Source organism: Triticum aestivum, chromosome 5B, assembly GCF_018294505.1.
Source record: "Triticum aestivum cultivar Chinese Spring chromosome 5B, IWGSC CS RefSeq v2.1, whole genome shotgun sequence".
Lineage (NCBI taxonomy): Eukaryota > Viridiplantae > Streptophyta > Magnoliopsida > Poales > Poaceae > Triticum > Triticum aestivum.
In genome coordinates this window covers 57,424,513-57,431,723 of record NC_057807.1, presented here as the reverse complement: position 1 = coordinate 57,431,723, position 7,211 = coordinate 57,424,513, and the positions used below count along the sequence as shown (strand labels likewise).

Sequence of the window (7,211 nt, the reverse complement as noted above, 5' to 3'; positions counted from 1 at the left end):
CAAAAGATCCAATTTTCTTATGCTTACCGGTATTCTGCACTCATATTGTTATGCATAAGTTCAGGTTGCGTGTGGAGTTTCAGATATATGCAATTGAATTAGAGCACCATGCTCTCACCCATGTAATTTGCAGGGTAAACATAATAATTTCTAAGAAAATAAATATAGAAGTTCATATTTCGAAACAAATGAAGTATTTGGGAAATAAAATGAAGTATTTCAAAGTACAAAACTTCTATTTAGGTTTGTTTTGGGTACTTCTAATGTTACTGTGCATGAACTTGTCGGTATTTTTACATGTTTTACATGATTGTGGTCATTTCGACCTTGACAAATTTCATTTGCTTTTTTACGTTCATCTTACAGGTCGAAGGAGCTCCCTTCAGTTCAATGGATTCAACAAAATAATCCATGTTGCCTACTAGAACTTGCGTGTGTGTTGTGGCGTGTGTGCCGGTGCATGCCTGGTGCCTGATGTGGGGTGCGAGCATGTACACAAATTGAACTGAATGATCTCCAGTAAGTGAACTCAATGATCTCCTGTATCTGAACGACAGGGGAGTTGCATCATGTACAAAAAAATGGTAGGATCTTGAGGTGTTGCTGCTACTTCTTTCTTCTCATGCCCTACTATTCCTCCATTCGATTCCATGCTACTTATAGGAGAATAGTTGATGGTCTATAGGTGCTTGTTGAAATGCTTATGAGAACCAGTTTTTGTTGTTTGGTATTTGGTATAATAGGGCAATAGTTACAGATGACATATAAGCTGATGTTGTTTGGTATTCAAACAGATCAGTTCAATAGTTATAGTTTCAGTTTAATTTAGGTTAGTTCAATTACAAGCTGATGTTTAGTTCCTAATGTAGTATTTTTGAGGCCATCCTATAGTATTTCCTCTCAATTTTTTTAGCAGATGTGATGCGTAGAAACATCATCTCCACACACCCTCTATTCATGCACATTACAGGCTTCTCCGGCCGCCGCGCCACCTCGATCCAACGAGGCTACGTCACACCGGCCCCGGATCCGCCCACTTCCAATGAGGCTGCATCACCCGCTGGCGCACCTCTGCTTCGCCGTGGGCAGTGGATGCTCCTCCGCGGGTCAACCTCCTGGTAGAGGGTAGTTCGATTCTCCCTGTCGTGCTACGTTCAGCGCTCCCTCGAGCTCCACAAGAACTTCTTTCCTGCTGCGTCTGCACCTCTAAAAAGGTACTTATTCAAATACTGAAGCTAGTTCTTAAAACGATCAAACTGAAACTATTACTTCAACTACTGTTATTAAGTTCACACTCTCGAAGGAGGGATCATTGTTTCTTATTGGAGAAGGCATGGTGTTTAGTTGGTGTCTGTGTGGTACCTACAACGTCATTTTCCATCAAGACCTCCAGAAAGGAGATATCATCTCAAGGTGAAAATACGAAATCCTTTTACTGCCCTCTTTCTTGTCTCACTCATTTATTATATGTACACAAATCCATGTCATCCTGAACTTGTTACACCGGTGCGGGAGCAAAAAGCAGATGCACAAGTTTATCTTTTGTGAAACACTCAGTTCGAATTCTGATTTCAGTTCACTGCAATTCTTATTTTTTGTTCAGTTCATTTTCTTATTTTTATTATGGTGCCTTATTGAGTTTCTACTCTTCTGAATTTTGGTTACCACACCCCAGTCTGGTGGTTCAGATATCCAGTTCAACATCTGGTGGTTCTTCAATTCATCGTAGTGTGCATTTTCACTTCATCTTGCAGGTAAGAATTCTCTGCCCCTGCTAATGTATTTCATAGTAACTTCGTAAACAAAAGAGATAGCACACTGGAACAAAACAGAAGTGAAGAAGATACCCTATGTTAATTTTGGTCACTCTATTGTTCGTTCCATCACTTGGAGATGTATGCCTGACCATTTTTTCTCAAATTTGGCATTTGTCAAGTTGTGAGGCTACCCATTCGGTTGTTCATTTCATTGGTTAAATGTTGAATTTAGGCTATGAGATTGGTAAGACCATAACCCATGGACCAGTCTTCAATAGTTATCCTGTAGTTCATTTCGGTCATGAGGGGATTTGGGTCCAGAATGGGGGTTTTGATTGCTGCTGGTTGAACCTACTGATGACAAATGTTTTGATTTCTCCTGGTTATGTATCTCATTGTGGTTCACAGGTAGAAGATGGGATATTCAGAGCTAACTTTGTTGTTTTGGTTTGTGGCACTTAGATGGTTTTGAAAATGTTTTGCACATGTTTTTTTCTCGTGGATCGAGCACCTGTTCCTCGTCGACCTGCAGCAGCAGGAGACACGAGGTCACCTCCGGCGTTGCTGGTCATGTGAAAGCCGTCAAAAATGGCACTCCATAAAAAATAGGTGTTTGCTTATCTATATTCTCTATTGTTGAAATATAGCACAAACATTTCCTGAAACAAGGTGCTCAGGACGTCTATTTTAATTTCTGAAACACAAACTAGGTGCTCTTAGTTCAGTACGTGAACAATCATCAGTTCGTGAAAAATACATATAACATGCTTTGTTGTGCAGGATTTGGGGGGTGCCTAGTCTGGCTAAGTTTTCAAGTATAACAAGTGTGACAGTGGCAATTTTCAAAAACTTTTAACAGTTCAAGTACATAAGAAAACATAACTCCGCTCTGTAAAAAACATCAGCAGACGAAGAAAGTTAAGTTTTGCTATATGCGATTGGTAATGTAGATGTGTTCTTTTGTGGTGAATATTCTGCTGCTGCTACAAATCGTCTAAAACCTCCATAAAATTCTGCATGTTTCATGTGTGTGCTGCTACAAATCTGAAATATTTTTCCAATCATACTAGTACTGATGCAATCACCTAAAAAATTGAAGAAAAAAATCTATAAGTTTGGTACGTGTGCTGCTACAAATCTAAACTTCTTGTCTAGTCATTCTAGTACTGATGAAGATTGAGCTGACTAAAATAATGTACTGCTACCAGATAAATTCAAAACCAAGACCACTGCTAGTTCAAAACAAAAAACACGCCCCAACCCTCTTGGTAGAAAAAGAAGTTCAAATTTTATGTGTAATGGGCCATAGTAACTCATGCCACTCGATTGGCCTGTTGTCCTTCCAACTAGTCATAGCAGTAAATGATGAATACACGTAGATGATTGTGGTGTTTAGTAAAAATTCCTTCAAGTACATATGCAATGGAGCGCAAGTTCAACATCATCGTCTAAGAAGGCTCGCAGATATCATCACAAGGAATTCATATCTTTTTCGAGAAAACGCAAAAGAGTTGCGTTTCATTGCATTGACAGGAAGACATCGGGGGTACAACCTCCAGAAAGGAGGGACCACACACATGCGCACACACGTCCTCACCAAGTGACTACAACTAGGTGAGGAGGTGCCCACAACTACAGGCACACAACGACATTAGGCCTCGCCCAGCCTTGCCTCCAGCCAAAATGGCGAAGCACCGAGACTCGGAGCAACAGGGCAGCATCACTGCCATTGCCAGACACTTCCAGGGACGAATGCAGCTTCAGGACTGCCCAGGCCGACGTACCTTGCACCCATGTGCCTAGAGAGTCGGCGGGTGAAAGGCAGGGCCTGATTGGAACTGGTGTAGCATCCATTGGGGATCGCTGGCGCAGGCAAACGTTGCGACCTGCTCCTTGTGTAGCAGTCTACGCCAGATCGATGCATCGCCAACCACCATCTGCCGCATCAAGTACTCCACTTGCAGCCAAAGCAGCTCCATCAAGAGGGGAACGACGTTGAGACGCCGCCGCTGCCCGGTCCGGGAGGCCGGACCTAGGATTTCTCCCGGTGCTTGAGGAGGAGGTCCGGTCAGGGTCATGCCAACGCCTCCAAGGAGATGACGGCACCCTCGGGCATCGCCATTGACAGTGCAGGCCGTCGCCGCACGGGGATTTCGCCCCGACCCAAGAACGAAGACCTCGGATGCATTGGCAGACCGGGCATGGCGAAGAATCATCGGAGAAGACCAACACACATGGGGGAAGCCTAGAAACGTTGTCGTTGCAGGAGTGGGCACCGACCAGCGCAGCTCCAGCAGGCCGGCCACCGCCGGGAGCGCGTCCAGTAGGCGGCAGCAGCCACCTGCACCGCGCCGCCGCGGTGCTGGCCCGCAGCCTCCGCCGCCAGGATTCGCCGGGGCACAGCGGAGCAGCAACCGTCAGGGTCGCTGCGCGCGTGCTTGCTAACCCAGCGGCAACCGCCGGCGGCGGACGGGAGGGGTGGGAGGAGGGAGAAGGGTGCGTGGGGGCAGAGTGATTGTCGCGGGCCTGGGCGGGCTCGCGCGGCCCAGATCTAGGCGCCCTCAAGTCTGCCGCACTCATCAGCGGCCGGCGGCCGCCATGGCAGCGCCACCGCGCACGCAGTCCACGCCATCTCGACCTCCCCGCGAGCAGACGGCCGCCCGCCGCGCCACCGCGCGCTCCCGCCGCTCCAGCACGCCCAGCAGCGACGCGCGAGCACACGAACGAGGGCCCCGCCACCGCCGTCCACTGGTGAGGGCTTTGCCCGCCGGCATCCTCCGGCTACGGCGAGGGGAGGAAGGGGAAGGAGGGGAGCCTGGGCGGCGGCTAGGGTTTCGCCTCCCGAGTCGCCCTGGGAGCGACGCGGGGGCTCGGGAGGGGGGGGAGTTAGATAGGAATTCATATTTTGAAAAGGTTCATATAAGAAACCACATAAAAATACAGAGAACAAAAAAAAGATTCAAAGAGTACGAATGCTCCTGACAGGACTACAAGTCTTTGTGTACAAATATTAATGCAGGGGAGCGAAAATGTTAATAGCATTTCTGCATGTGGGTGTTTGTACTTATGCCTGAAAGACAAATATTGTGTTCCTAGCTCATCCAGTTTGTCAGAATAAGTTACTTTTCCTATATAAATAAATTTTCTAGTTGCAGAATTACATGTGCTACTCTAGATGAAGCTTCTGAAACCTCCAATGGCACTTCTAAGTCTAAAACCTGTATGTTTCAGTGTACATGTTGAAACTGCAGTAATTTTGGTGTGCATGTGTTTGAAAAAAAAACACCTATTACACATTTCTTGTTGAAAGTCGGTGTCTTTGCCTGATTGTTTTTGCTTACGGAAATGAAAATTATTTGTTACAGGTTTACTTTTTCATCCGTCCCTCTTGATTGTTTTGGAGAACAAAGATGGGAGCAACCTGCAATTTGTGCTGCATGGTCACTAAAAAAGTTTGGATCCTGACCAGATTATTCTCAAGAGAAATTGTTTTGACGTGGTAAGCTTGGTAGCGTAATTTACTAGGCAGAAACATATGCAACTTGTACATTTCTTGACTGCCAATAATTACTTAGGTCCACATAGTTTCAGAGCCGAATGTCAGAAAAATGATGCCTTTTCAGTTACTGTACATTACTTGGCATTTGAGCCCTCACTATTGTCAGAATGTCAAAGCTAGTGTAATCCCTGTTGAGATGCTGCTCTTCTGAATTTTGGTTCCCACACCCAAGTCTGGTGGTTTAGATATTTATTCAACAACTAATAATAAAAACTAAAAGGTCATCCATCACAAAAGTTCACATAGCATTATACTTGTTCGCGTAGTATTGTCTAGTAAGTACAGAAGTCATGCTCGTCTAGTAAGTACAGAAGTTATGCTCTTATTAGCACATCATGCAAGTTCAACTATATATCCCCAATGGATGTCTCCCTCAGTCCGACTATTGCCTGCTGCTTCAAAACATGGAAATTTGATTCGGCCAGTAAGTTATTAGCTGACTTCATTTTTATTGTTAATGGGCTCGTTAACAACCTCATTTGTTGAACAGATTAATAGTTGTTACTAAATGCTACTCCCTCCGTTCCATAATATAAGAGCGTTTTTGATACTAGATTAGTGTAACAAACACTCTTATATTATGGGACAGAGGGAGTAGATTATTTGGACTGATTGATAGTACATAAACTGGTTAGCAAAAACTTTTTTTGATTATTTAATTACTGCTAGTCAGTCAAGGCATGGATGAAATTCTCTTTTGAACTTAAACCTGTATTGGATTTTTGAACTAATGCAGGATAGAGAAAAAGAAAATGAAGAGAATGACTACCATCTCATTTTCCTCGATTTACTATAAAGAACACATGTCACAGCAAGTCCTGGTATTACTACATGTGGAGTACGAAAGTTACTTTTACTGAGAGTTCACTTAAATCTTGCATAGCTACTAGCCATAGGAACTTAATTCTTGAATGGTTTCAAACTTGTAACGTTCTTATCAAAATTTATCTTTTGATTTTTCTATAGATCTTCCTCTGGCTCCCCTGACTCCTGCCCTTCCTCTCTTCAGCTGTCGTTGTCTATACTTAAGAATAATGGATTTATATATTTTGCATAGTCGATACTTAAGAAAACATAAGTTCAAATCTTCAAACTTTAATCAGTTTAAGTACATAAGGAACGTAAGACGACCATGCAAAAACAGCAATAGCGTAGGAAAAAAGTTCATTTTTCACACTTAAAAAGGTACAGAAAAGTTCGCTCAAAATTATATGACAGTTCGCTATGTATGAAAAACTAAACAAACAAATGGTAGTACGCTATGCAAAGAAAAAGTCTCACACAAGTTCTAATAAATTCATAAGTTCAAACTCACGAAGCGGGGAGGTTCGTTGAACAATTATTTAAAAAAAATGAAAACCAGGCAAATGAGCATGTGAGGTTGCCGAGAAGCTATTACACCAATTTATCCATTTAGTATTCTTTTGTTCATCATAACGAAATGGAAGTTTCAGCTGTTTGTTTATTGGGTTTCAGGTTAAAATGGTCTTTTATGCTATCGCTCCTATGGTGGGTCTGTCTAACAGAAGTTGGAGCAGTCAAGCCCAGCCATGGCATGCGTCCGCAGGCGACGATGATGGCTTCGTTTGTGTGCCTGCGTGTGCTCATATGTTGTACTGGTATGGGGTGCTTTTTTCTGATTCTAATTGACGTTTTCACTTGGATGTTTCTCTGAGACGCTCAAGTATCACTGTCCAAAAGCTGCAGTTATGAACTCACCCATGGGTTCAGGTTACTCGCGCTGCTGGTCCTTAGTGCTAGTTGGAATGATTGTGAGCTTGTGATCTCTCCGGAAAACGAGTATTTCTTGCTCTTTCAGTTCTGTTTATTGTCACGGTGACTATGTGCATGTCTTGATACCCTGTTATACCTCCATCGTACATGGTTGCGAGCAG

At 43.7% G+C, this 7,211-nt stretch overlaps 1 pseudogene; it reads right to left on the bottom strand.

Moving 5' to 3' along the window:
* Nucleotides 1-3,831: 3,831 nt before the first annotated feature.
* LOC123116283 (uncharacterized) lies at nucleotides 3,832-4,531 on the bottom strand (annotated as a pseudogene).
* Between the last annotated feature and the right edge of the window lie 2,680 nt (nucleotides 4,532-7,211).